At 37.3% G+C, this 14,359-nt stretch overlaps 1 protein-coding gene across 1 annotated transcript in view; it reads left to right on the forward strand.

The window, feature by feature from the left end:
• Positions 1-14,359, forward strand: part of PRKACB (protein kinase cAMP-activated catalytic subunit beta) — a 144,068-nt gene that overhangs the window by 3,667 nt on the left and 126,042 nt on the right. The window lies entirely within an intron of this gene.

The following is a 14,359-nucleotide window of genomic DNA, read 5'->3' on the forward strand; positions in this document are numbered from 1 at the left end:
TTCATAAAAACTAGCATTTTTTTAAAGGCTTACTATGTGCCAGTTTCTCTAAGTACTTTGCATGCATAATTTCACTTAATCTTTCCAACTGTATGATATAGTTTAGTTATTTCTCCATTTTATAGATGAGAAAAAGGAGGCTCAGAGAGCTTAAATGACTTGTCTTAGGTTGCACAGCTAGTAAGTCAGGGAGTAACGTTTGAACTTAGGTAGGTTAACCCCGGAACCTGAAATCCTAACCACTGTGCAAACAGCCTCTGTATCCAATGGAAAATCTGATTCTAAGATACACAGAATAGCTTATACTTCATTTTAATCAGTTTGTTATTATAGAAAATTTTGGTGGTTTTCAATAGTGTCTTCATTTGGATATAGTAGATATCTTAAATGAAAGAGTTAATTTTTCCTTGTACTGTCTTCTACATTCAATTTCTGTAAATTGAGGATGAAGGATTAAATTACCTTGAAAGTCTTTTCAGATTCAATGTGGTATAATTTCAAATTAAGCCATAGAAAATTAATTTTATATACTTAAAGCATTCATTAATATTTGTGTTTAATTCTTTTTTTCTCATTTGTAAATGTATACTTTCACTTTCTGTGAAATAGCCAATTGAAAAATTACTTTTGAACTTATATTGCCATTTTAAAAGTATTTGGAAATTTGTATTTTACCATGGTTTACAATAGCACTATCCAATCAGACTTGCTGCTGTGATGGAAATGTTTATATTGTCTCATGTGGTAGCCACTAGCTACATGCAGCTATTGAGCACTTGAAATGTAACCTGGGCAACTGAGAAACTGAATTTTTAACCTACATGTGGCAGGTTAGTGTTTGGTGTATTGGACACCACACGTTTAGAGCATAGCTGTCTTTACATGTAATAAAAACACCAACCCATCTTTCCATCATCTTGGTAATTTGTGGATCCTCACAAGTTTGTACAGATGAACAAAATGCTGTATTTGTCTTTTTTCATACTAGAAATTAACTTATTTCTTCAGTATTTCCTCTGAATAAGCATTTGTACACCTAGTGAACAGATTATTATAGCTTAGTAATTTGTGTATAATCTGTAAAGTTAGGTACAAAGTTAATTTCCTTATTGGACTCTACTACAATTAGAATTTATTAGTTTTTAATACTGAATCCCAGTGAATACATTTTTATTGAAAATTTTTATAGATTTAAATGTTGATTAGGAACAGGTTCACAGTGATCTCATATCTTATGTCTTTAAACTTTTCAATTATCATATTTTTTAAAAGAAAATCAGCAACAGATATTTATTCCATTTTAATAGATTGGCAGAAGAATTTTGGAGTAGTCTTCCTTAGGTTAAAAAGTAAAGAAAAAAAAGTGAAAATAAACAGCCACACTATTTGGATGATAAATACATATTATCTCATACAGTTCCATGATTCTCTGATTCATTTAGTGCAGATCGTCTACTGTGTAAAATTACCCTCCTGCTCAGGAACGATTTTTCCCATTCTCCTGGTCAGTGTCCTCTACTTAGGATATAAACAGATTGTTGATTTTCATTGCCAGCAGCAGGATAATTAGAGGCATGAAAGCCAGTTTAGAGAAGTAAGCCATGGCTGAGTGGCAGAAGCAGCAGATGAAAAGATACAGGTAAGCCAGCATAGCTATTAAGATTCTTTCAGATAGTAAGGAGTTGACCATAAGTCATTTTGATATTCCATTAAATTAATAAAATAATTAGTATAATTTATAAAATTATCTATATATCTATGTGATAATAAATGTTAGTACACATATGTGTCCACATTTCCTCAAGGGAATAAATCTTAGGTTTTTAATGGAAAAAAAGCCTATGTGAAATAGGAAAATGTGGAACTTATAGGAGGTAAATATACCTTGGTCAGTACTATATTATTTTGAGTATTTTATCTTAATTTAAAAAATATTCCTCAAGAGTCCCTGTATTGTTCTTTTCTTTATTCATTTGTTCATTCATTCATTCTACATATTGAGTTACTAATATGTGACAGACTTTATGTAAGTCTATGGGAATAAAGGTTGAATAGGATACAGTATCTGCTCCAGAGTACCTGTGTTTCAGAAGGGGGAGACAGACATGTCAACAACTTAATGAAAAACAAAAAACAAACAAACAAACAAAAAACTGTTACAAATGCTTTTGTAAAAGTTCACTGGGGGAACCAATAGAAAGTATGGTCATTTCCACAGAGGTGAGGGAGGTGAAGTTCAAAAAGGACTGCAAAGAGGAGGTGAGCCCTGAGTTGAACATTGAAAATCGTAAATGTTCAACAGCAGGATCACAGGAGGAAGTTATGTTCTGAGTAGAGAGAGCACACAGAGTGAGCAAAGATACAGAGGGGTGAAACAGCATGACATATTCAGGGAAGAAAGTAAGTTGTCCATTATGACTAAGTGATAGAGGATGGGGTTCGTGGTAGGGAAGAGGGGAGATTGTACAGTGAAAGATGAGACTGAAGAAATGGACAGAGACCATGAAAAGAGTTTGAATTTTATCCCATGGACATTAGGGAGCTACTGTGAAATAAGAGAAAGATATGATAAAATTTGGGTTTTAGAGAGATTACTTTGGTGGTAATGTGAAGATGTCACCATGGAACAAGTGAAGTGTTTGGAGGCAGGAAGATCAATTAGAAGACTCCCTCTCTCAAGTGAGGGACTTTGAGGGTCTGAATCAAGGTGGTAGAGGTAGGGATACAGGAAGGATCTGAAATGTGAGAAATTTGGAAACTAAAAATAAGCAGACTGTACTGTACTGATTGCATGTTGGGAATGAGGAAAAGGAGGAATTGGGAATAACTCCCAAGATTTTAGCTTCTGTGTCTTGGTGGCTGGGTTGTAATGCCAGTAATGGAGTTAGGAAATGGATATAAGGGGAGGAACAGATTTGGGGGGGCATATTGAACTCAGGGTGCCTATGGCATTTCTGAAAAATGATTTCTGATTGGCTGTTTTATGTGTGGATTGCCTATAGTTCTCCCAGCTGTGGGGGAAAGAATGACCTTGGATGGTCAAAGGATCTTTTCCAAATTTCATCCTCATTTTGCTCCCCTTTTAAGGCCAGCTGTTTAGAAGCTATAAAACTATATATGACATCTGACATGACTTCTATAAATTAAGAACTATAGCCACTAAAAGTTTAGCTTCTTTGTTTTGAAAAAAGTAAAAGCCAAAGCACTGATGAGAACAGCATAACTTTTAAAGAAACAAAATAATTTAAAGTCAGATAAATTGTTACTTTTATAAGTTACTTTTATAATTAAAGTGAGAATCCTATAAGCTGTTGAGTTTTGTAGAGTCATGTGGAATAGTGGAAAAAACATGTAAAATATAGTACCAACATATATTGTACTAAGTAAATATCAACATTCTTCCCTTAGCGTTCTTTGAAATCGATATTAAAAAGTTAAAGTGTGACTTAATAGTAGGAATATGAACTTAGAATAAGAAAAATCTAAATTCTCTTTTCTAATTCTTTCCATTAGTTTGCTTTAGACAAGTGTTTTAATACCTCCAATCTGTACTATAAAATTGAGAAGGATGAATTTGATAAAGAGGCTGTGGCCTTTTCCAGCTTTATAATTCAGTGATTCCCATATATTTATTAAAAGAAAGAAGGTATATTTAAAAAGTAGCAAGACAAATAAATTATAGAAGATTCTTACAGAATTATGTGGGTAGAGAAATGGCAAATGATCCTCAGTGTGAGCAAATACAAGGTAATTTATTTAGGGGAAATTTTTGATCTGTACTTAAAGAATGATAGCCTCTGAGTTTTGGCCTAAGAAACAAATTTTGGAATCACTGTATTGATCGTTGAAGATATTTTCATGTTCTGCTGTAGGTAAAGGGACCACTTAAATGTTGGTCATCAAGGGAGTGTATTAGAAACAAAACATAAAACAGTCTACTCAGTGTAAAATCCTTAACATATTATGTGTAGTTATGATGTTTTGTTTATAGCAGAACTGGAGAAAGTTAAGATCAGGGCAGCTAATAGGAGTAAGAGAATTGAAGGTCTATTGTATGAGGATAAACTTAAAACAAACAAACAAACAAAAAACCCCCAGAACTCTTCATTCTAGAAAGATTAGGGCTACACAGTTGAAGTGTATAAACCAAATAGTATAGACAGAGAAAATCTGGCATTGTTCACCTAAATTTAAAACACTAGAACTCATGGGCTATTCCTCAAAACTTATAAAAGCTAGTTGTAGAGCAAATAAAAGGAAGTACAGTGAAACCTTCATAAACTTGGCTTAGAGAATAAATATATTTAACTTATTATTTATGTTTAAAGGTAAAAACATTTGTGCTTACAAATTCAGCTAGTATTTTTATCAACTTAAAAATTGCTGGAGGGCCTCCCTGGTGGCGCAAGTGGTTGAGAGTCCGCCTGCCGATGCAGGGGATACGGGTTCGTGCCCCGGTCTGGGGGGATCCCATATGCCGCGGAGCGGCTGGGCCCGTGAGCCATGGCCGCTGGGCCTGCGCGTCCGGAGCCTGTGCTCCGCAACGGGAGAGGCCACAACAGTGAGAGGCCCACATACCGCAAAAAGAAAAAAAAAAAAAAAAAAAAAAAAAAAAAAAAAAAATTGCTGGAAAGTGTTGATGCGCTTTTACTCTTTTTATAGGTTTTGTAACCCTTTCAGCCCCTTACAGCTTCAAAAAGACTCATCAGTATTAGTAGACCTCTTTCTTGCTAATATTGAGGTTTACTACCATAATGCAAAAAATAAATTATTTCCCCTGATATGGAGGTATAGCTTAAAAGTTGCTTAAATAGATATAGAGGTATAACTTAACTTGCTTAAATAGAGATGGAGGTATAGCTTAAATTTTTATATTTCAATCCATTATAATTCATCTATTCATTTTTTTTAATTTCCAGGATGGGGGGCGTGTAGGAGATACAGTTTGTCTTCATGTAGCTCATAGTCTAGTGGAAGCTTTAGATAAGTAAATGCATAATCATGAGAATTTTGTAGGAAGTATATTATAGAGTATTTCCTGTAGTAACAATTTGGTTTTTCACTTTTTGGTTATAATATAAGTTAGATTCAGTAATGTTCTATATCTATGTGGAGAATTTTCTGAATCAAATTTGGGACTACTTGGGACTTCCCTGGTGGTCCAGTGATTAAGACTCTGTGCTTCCACTGCAGGGAGCACGGGTTTGATCCCTGGTCAGGGAACTAAGATCCCACATACTGTGTGGCGTGGCCAGAAAAAAAAAAGTGGGGGGGACTCCTTTAAAGAGAGAAATGAACTAATTGACAATTCACAGTGAAGGATAATTCAGTAGCACATTTGACATTAGGGCTGCCTTATAAAATCCAATGTAAATGCCATATCTGTAGCTGATTTGCTGTTACAGGTATAAAGTCCCAGGCTTTATGGCTATGGTTTAAGGTTGTATTCCCTGTTGCCTACTATTCATATAATGTTAACTTTTCAATGACTTCTGAAATTTTTGTTTTCTAGTAAAACAACTGTTGAATCTAAACCTATGAGTCCTTGGAAAATCTGTATTCTCCATCTGGACTTCGACTCAGAAAATCAAAGATACTGTCTTGAGATCTCATTATTTTAAGGTTCTACTTAATGAGTATTCAATTTCCACTTATTCAAGTAGAAGACCATATAGCATCAGCAGACCATTGTGGTATGTGAGCCACAAAATTGAAAGAAAGTGTTTATACGGATATTACTTAGCTTCTTTTCTAAGAGCCAATTCTGCTAATTTAGCTCCTCCAATCCTAGCTCAGCTAGGATCCTGTCCTAACTCAGCTCCCTAGATGTATAGAAGCCATGAAAGGTTAAACTGGGGAAGAATATGAATCTCTCTTTAGGCTGTAGTCGTGAGGTTACTAAATAAGCTATAGTTCAACTGATAAGAATGACGCAGAGACAGAATAGTCATTTGTTTGTCATTCATTCAATCCTTTAGTTATTCTCAATCAGTACTTAGTAAGTGCCTACCTTGTACCAGGCATTGTGCTAGTCCATAAATGCAAATATGAGAATAAATGTAAGACTTAGTTCCTATCCTTAAGCTGGGAGACAGATACATTCAGATATTTATGATAAAAATGTACAATGATACACAGGTGCCTGAGATTGATACTAGGGTGAAAGTACAACATAGGGGTTTATATGGGAATAAGAATTTCTGAGATCATCTTGGGAAATAGACTGTAACTGACTGAAATAGAAATTGGTTTTGAGTCCATTTTGGAGATATTTACATCTGTAACTCTAGCACTTATACTAACATTGATTTCCCAGCTGTTTCTCCTACTACACATTGTGATATGTAAGGGCAGAGACAATATCTATCTTGTTTAGGTAGATATCCCCCAAACACAGTTCCCAGCTCATAGTGGAAGCTAAAACTATGGATAATTAAATGGATCAAAAAACTCAAGCTTCTTTTAGAAATGTTTACCCTCCCCCCTCCCCAGTTAGCAGGTACTTTCTTTGTAATATATTGACTATTTGGGCCTAGTAGTTGATTTATTTGATAAGAGCGTACCTCTTTCCCTCTCTTCTTAGCACATAGTAGTTTATTCGACATTTGTATGTTAAAATTATATCACTTTTAGTTGGTAGGGAGAGATTGGTCTCAGGCTTCAGTTAGGAAGACATTAGATTAAGAAAAACTGTTATGCTCCCAACCTCTTAAAAAAACCCTCCTCATTTGAGGCCTGAATGTTTGTGTATCCCCCAGATTCATATGTTGAATCCTGACTCCCAAGTTGATGATATTTGAAGGTGAGATCTTTGGGAGGTGGTTATGTCATGAGGGCAGAGCCTCATGAATGGGATTATAAAAAAGGCTGAGAGCTCCCTTGCCCCTTCCGCTGTGAGGTTAACAGTGAGAATACGGCTGTCAATGAGGAAGTGGGCTGGTACCAGACACCAAATCTGCCGGCACCGGATCTTGAATTTCCAGCCTTCAGAACTGTGAGAAATAAATTTCTTTTATTTATAAGCCACCCAGTCTGGTAAACAGACTGGGTGGCTTATAAACAGACCAAGACAAGACCTATACCATTCAGCTGTATCACCATGTTCCTCGTCTATGTTGCTGTCATTTACCAATCTCTGGCTCACTTACTTTCATTCATCAAAAACTTCGGGTCACAAAGTTTCTCTATACTGTAAGCCCTGTATTCATCCTTGATGGCTTTAACTTCTGCATGATGACTCATCCATTACCACTGCATCTCAATTCCTTGACCACATTATCCTTATCCCCTTCACTTCAGTTCAGATAGCCAGTCTCACCAGCAACCTTGTCATACTCATTAACTGCGCAAGAATCACTATTGTAGGCGTGTCATTCTCTGATTATAATGTCCTCTCCTTATTGTTTGCTTTTTAAATATTCCCATTATGATCATTCTTCATTAGAACCTCTCGCTTCTTCATTTTTTCTTAACCAGTTTGGATTACGTGGTCCCTGAAATCCTTTGCACTTTTCTCTTTTTATCACATCCTTCCTTACGGAAGTCCAGTTGATAAACTTAACTTCCGCTTTCTTAGTGCTTTCAGCCAGGAGCTAAGCACTGCTGGAGAAAGCCACATGGAAGGGGCACTATAAATTCAATCTCAAATGGGCTGTCAACATGACTTGACAGTTGAACCACATTTCTCTGATTAACTCTGTTTCCCATTCATTACAATTTCTGTTTCATTCTCTTCTTTACACTTCTGAAATCCCCATTATGTCTCTCATTCTAAGCAATGATCTTGCCTCGTATTTTGCAAAGAAAATAAAAGGTATCAGACAAGACCCCCTTCAACTTCTTATATCAAACATCCAGATATCCTATATTTTAACTTTATCTTGTTATTCTGTTATAGTAGATGAGTTGTCTATTCCATTTATCTATTGTTAAATCACATCTCTCGTTTAGTGTCTTAAAGCAATGACAACATTTATTTTGCTTAGGAAAGTGCACTTTAGTCAGAGTTCTACAAGGACATCTCATCTCTGCTCTGTTTGACAACAACTAACTCAGCTCAAAGGTTGAGGCCTAGAATCGCTTAAAGACTTGCTCATTCACATGTCTCCTTGTTGTGCTGGCTGTAGGTGGTTGGAACCTTAGCTGGGATTTTCAGCTGGAATATCTACAGGTGGCCTTTACATGTGGATTGGGCTTTCTTATAACATGGTGGTTGAGTTCCAAGGGAGAGGGAGAAGAGCCAGGTGGAAGCTGTATCCCCTTTTATGACCTAGCCTTAGAAGTCAAGCAATGTCACTTCTTCTGCATTCTGTTCGTTAGAAGTGAGTCACTGAGATGAGTCCATATTTGAAGAAGGTGTATTAGATTCCACCCTTTGATGGAAGGAGTTCAAAGAATTTTTGGCATATTTTAAAAACCCACTACATCACACATCTTTCTCTGCAAGGCCAATCCCTCTACCATTACTTTGGATCCCATCCTCTCTTGCTCTCCCAGGAACCGTATGCAATTGTGTATTCTTCTTTTTTTATATTCAACCTGTCTTCTCATTTGTTTTAACAATGTGCACCCCTTTTTCTTTAACTTTCTGTTTTGCTTTTTGACTACATTTTCTTCCCTTTTTCATCTCTCACCTAAAGTAAACTGGCCTATGACTTACTGTACACGTGGCCATTTCAGTTGCCTTCGGTGGCTAGGCAGGTAATTAAAATCTGTTGGATAAAACCTGAAGCCAGGATTTTAAAAAAAAGAGAAAGTGTTCTTTTTTTCCTCTTCTTGCTGTATTATAGCTACTTACAGTCATGACGCAGAGAATGTAACCTACACTTAATGCAGTTTAGCTTTTAGAATATAACACGTTTGAAAACTTGGTCTGCCTGTAAGTAAATCAGTACGTAACAACATAAAAACATAAAAAAGTCTTAAAATGAGAGAGGGGCAAGTGGCTAAAAGTGTGTGCACGGAGGTGATCATAATACTTGGCCTTGGGATTTATGCTTTTTTTTTTTTTTTTTTTTTTTTTTTTTTTTGTGGTACGCGGGCCTCTCACTGTTGTGGCCTCTCCCGTTGTGGATCACAGACTCCGGACGCGCAGGCTCAGCGGCCGTGGCTCACGGGCCTAGCTGCTCTGCGGCATGTGGGATCTTCCCGGACCGGGGCACGAACCCGTGTCCCCTGCATCGGCAGGCGGACTCTCAACCACTGCGCCACCAGGGAAGCCCCGGGATTTATGCTTTTAAGGAGGAAAAAGGATATAAGGATATGAAGTAGAGTGAAAAGAATTGGAGACCTTGATAAGGTCTGAAGATTGTTGGAGTTGAGATATTAAAGTGAGTGAGCTAAAAAGATAGAAGATAGATAGATGGTTGCCAGAGAGAGGATAGAATGAAATGGGTCTAGGGTATAATCTTTCAAGTAAGTGTCTAAGATAGGGTAGGGTGGAAATGTATATATTAAGTGAATATAGATACTAAACTAGAAAGGTTGGAGTATATACATACTAGATAAACATGTATATTAAATGAACTACAATAGCCTAGTTTTATTTGTAGTGTTAAATGTAAGAAATATACTCATATGTACAATGCCTGTTTAAAAATTCTATTAAAAATCTTAGCAGAGGCTTCTCTGGTGGCGCAGTTGTTAAGAATCTGCCTACCAATGCAGGGGACATGGGTTCGAGCCCTGGGTCTGGGAAGATCCCACATGCCGCGGAGCAACTAAGTCCGTGTGCCACAACTACTCAGCCTGCACTCTAGAGCTTGCGTGCCACAACTACTGAGCCCACGTTCCACAACTACTGAAGCGTATGGGCCCAGAGCCTGTACTCTGCAACAAGAGAAGCTACTGAAATGAGAAGCCTGCGCACTGCAACAAAGAGTAGCCCCCGCTCGCCGCGACCAGAGAAAGCCCACACACAGCAATGAAGACCCAATGCAGCCAAAAAATAAAAATAAATAAATAAATAAATAAATAATATTAAAAAAAATCTTAGCAAAGTACTTAAAAATTAGATTTTAACAATATAATTTTCAGATAAAAAGACAATATATTAAATATATTTTAGTGGCATGAGTTTTCAATTAATAGTGATAGCCAAAGACCAAGTGGGGTCATGTTGGTTTATATATTCTGTAGATAAAAATATACTTCAGTTTAAATATGTATCTCTTCTTGATTTTAAAAATATTCATGCTTGCATAGTTAAAAGAGAATGTATTCTTATTCTCTGTGGAACCATAGCTTTTATTAACAGCTGATTTAAATTTAATAGAGAAAGGAATCATTCCCCTCCCCCCTTTAAAAATCAATTAACTGAAAAGCCTTTGAGAATTTAGAAGCTAGCTAATTAGGTGATCAGAGGTTACTTGCCTGGGCACTTAATATTATTAACCTGGTGTCTGGATCACACTGAGATCTAGAAAGTAATAAAAGTGTTCTCAAAGAAATAATAATAGATGTTACAGCCTATTTATATCAGTTCACACAGGTACTTTCAAAATCTTTCCTAATCTGCAAAATGGAGATAGTGCTGAGTTGTGAGATTTAGGAATCGTATATGATGTGTTTCTCTTGGCACCTAGAAGATGGTCAATAAATAGCAGCTATAGTTTTTAAGGGAAATCCTTAATCACTGTGTGTATAGATTGGGCACATTTTTTAACAAGTTGTCTGAATTGCAAGTTAATGGACAACTAGAAACAGCAAATTAATCTACTGGAGTAATGTTATATTAGATTATAAGGAGCTGACATATTCATAACCTCAGGATCATCAAGAATAAAAAGATATAAAAATTCAGTGGGAAATTTTAGCATTATCCACCAAAACTTTAAAAATTGCATAAAGCAGCTTATATCATTTATTTCTCACCATAACCCTATTAGTCAATACTATTATTATCATCACTTTTTTTTTAGTAAGAAAATTAAGGCTTAGAGAAGTTTAACAAGGTCACACAGTTAAATGGCAGAGCCGTGTGCAATGCAAACTTAGTCAATTTGTTCTAGACCTTCTACTCATAATCACTAGTTATTCTGCTCTCCTAACATGGTAATGATAATTTTCTTTTAAAAATTGTACATTTGAAACTGTACTAGAATCCAAAGAGCCCTTAGAAGATGTGTCTACCTACCATATCACTTTTTAGACTATTACTTAGCTTTTCCTATGTGCCAGGTACTGTTGTTGGTGCTATATGTATAATAACCCACTTAATCTTCACAACCCTTTGACATAGGAACTATGATTGCTCTTATTTTATACAAGAAGAAATTTAGGCATAAAGAGGCTAAGTAATTTGTCCAAAACCACATGGTTAGTAAGTAGTCAGGCTGGGATTTGAACCCAGGCAATGTGACTCTAGAGTCTGTGTTCTTAACCAACGTGCCATATTGGCTGCTTTTCTAAAAAATCTGTAAATGTTTTACTTTATTTACTTATCTCTTGCATAATAATCTTACCAGTGGTAGAAAACTCAGTACTCTATCAGCCAGGGTTACACCAGACAAACAGAATCAATAGGCTATATATTAAGAGACATATTGCAAGGAATTGACTTATTGATTATGGGGGCTGGCTAAGCAAGTCCAAAATCCATGGGGCAGGCCGTCAGGAAGGGCATGCTGGAACTCTCAGGCACAGGCTGAAGCTGAAGTCCACAGGCTGACTTCAGGGAAGCTTCAGTTCTGCTCTTCAAGGCCTTTCAGTTTATCGAATCAGACCCACCCAGATTATCTAGGATAATCTTCTTTACTTGAAGTGACCTGATTGTGGACTTTTCATCACATCTACCAAATACCTTCACAGCAACACCTAGATTAGTGTTTGATTGAATAACTGGAGACTATACCCTAGCCAAGTTTACACATAAAACTGATCATCACAGACATTGTTTTTTTTCTTTTTTAACCCTGGGGTGGAGGGTGGGGGGAGCTTTTCATTTTCCTAAGCCAAAAATGGAACTTTCTATTTTCTTTTCAACCTTCATTTACTTATTAATCACTCTGGTACCTCCTCAACACCATCCAGCCCCCCACCGCCATTACCACAGCCAAAAAAGATTTCAAGTGTTTTGCGATAGAAGGCATATACATAAATCATATTATCTTTAAAGTAAAATTTTAAAAATAAACAGTACCCTCAAAATAAAGTAGATTAAGATTGAACCAGAAAACTGATGGTGAGACTAGTTATTATATTTGAGCATAAAATTTAGCACTTTTTACATGGCAAGGGAGTTATACAGTATAGAACCTCTTCCGAATTCACTGAAATTCTAACAGAAATTTAGGATTGAATTCTAACAGGAATTTAATCTATCTAAATATAAGGAGCATTGGCCTACATAATTCGCAAGATAACTATTGTTTGATAAAAGAGAGAACTCTCTTTAGATTCCCAGGTGCAAGAAGGAGGGTTTCAGAAAGCTGCCTGCAGTTATTATTACTATTTTTTGGCAATTTTTATTTGTATCTTGACCATTTTATCCTTTTCTGATAAATACAATTTAAAATGCCATAAGATCCTTTACTAAGAAGAGAATTTAAAGTGCTGCATCATAGACTTTCAACTGGACTAAAAAGACTTATAAGAATCTTAAGTGTGTGTCTTACAGACCCTGTCAATTAGACAGTTGGGGTTTCTAGTAATGAGGACTTTGTCCTGTAACACAGCAGTCCCCAGCCTTTTTTGGCACCAGGGACCGGTTTCATGGAAGACAGTTTTTCCACAGACGGAGTGGTGGTGGGAGGTTGGTGGGGGGATGGTTCATGTGGTAACGTGAGCGATGGGGAACGGTAGATGAAGCTTCGCTCGCTCGCCCGCTGCTCACCTCCTGCTGTGCCTCCAGGTTCCTAACATGCCTTGGATTGGTACTGGTCCGCAGCCCGGGGGTTGGGAACCTCTGCTCTAGCAGCCTTACATGAGGCCCAAGGTAGAGAATGGCCTTTCAGAGAGAAATGTGAATATGCCTTTTGTCTATTGGAGTTGATTATAATATGATAACATGAAACCCAGGGTTTTAAAAGGAACTGTATCACTTAGATTGAAAGGGGCAGAGAGAATTCATAATGAAAAGAAGCCTCTGGGCCCTCAACCTCCTGTGGAAAGGAAGCAGGCTGAGAAGCTACTCAGCTCTAAACATAGGCCATTTGTTATGGAAAATGAAGGATGACTCAGGATGCAGCCAAGAAGCCAGAGAGTAGAGCTAAGAGACATGGAGAACCACTCCCAGGACTAGTCAAGGAACTGGTGACTTGTGCCCAACTGGATTTCAGACTTGCTATTGACTAATGACTGTTATGTACCTCTTGTTTTCTCCCTTTTTGAATGGTAGTGTCCCTTTCAATTTTCCTGTTCCTTGCCTCACCATTGTATATTGGGTTTGTATTGGGCAGATAACTTGCATCTTCACAGGTCGTCAAATTAGAGGACTCATACCTGAGGAGCTGCAGACAAGAAACTGGATTTGAGGAGCCTCCTCTCCATCTGCACCTGATTTAGACTAGGTCCTGGACTCTGAGCTGATGTTTTAATGGGACTTTGGGGGGACCTTGGGAGGGGTTAAGTGTATTTTGAAAATGGAGAAGTATAAATAATATGTGGCCAGAGGATACTGTGACAGAGTAATGATGGCTGCAAATTTTTAACCACCCTTTCCATCGAGAGGCATAGTTGATTTCTTCACTCCCTTTAATCTGGGCTAGACATATGATTGTTTAAGCAATAAAATATGGTGGATGTGATGCTGGGTCAATTCCAGGCTTATGCCTTTGAGAGGTCTAATAGCCTGTGCTCTTATAGAAACCAGCTGCTATGTAAGAAGTCTGACTATTTTGAGACCAGCATGCCCAACTAGCCACTTAGAAAGAGAGAAAAGTGACAGTGAGAGAGAGAAAGAGAGAGAGGGGGGGAGACAGAGACAGAGGGACAGAGGGAGTTAGAGATAGGCTATATGGAGTAGCACCTAGGCACTAGACAAGTGAGTGACACTTTCTTAGCCGTTTCAGTTAGCCCAGCCTTCAACTGAAGCCAGATGAGTGAGTGACTCAGCCAGCAGTGAGAAGTGAGACGCCAGACATATGACTTCAGCTGGGCTGTTCCAGCTATCCTCCAGCTGTTTGAGTCACCCAGCTCAGACCCCAGACCTTGTGGAACAGAGATAAGCAGTTCCTACTGTACCTTGACCAAATTCTTGAACGACAGAATTGTGAGCAAAATATGCTCACAATTAACACTAAGTTTTGGTGTTTGTTACATAGTGATAGACAACTGAAACACATGCGAAGGAACTGAAATACAGAAAAGTTCTGCGAAGGAACTGAAATACAGAAAAATTCTATCACCTGCCCAAGTTCAA

Source organism: Mesoplodon densirostris, chromosome 2 (assembly GCF_025265405.1).
Source record: "Mesoplodon densirostris isolate mMesDen1 chromosome 2, mMesDen1 primary haplotype, whole genome shotgun sequence".
NCBI lineage: Eukaryota > Metazoa > Chordata > Mammalia > Artiodactyla > Ziphiidae > Mesoplodon > Mesoplodon densirostris.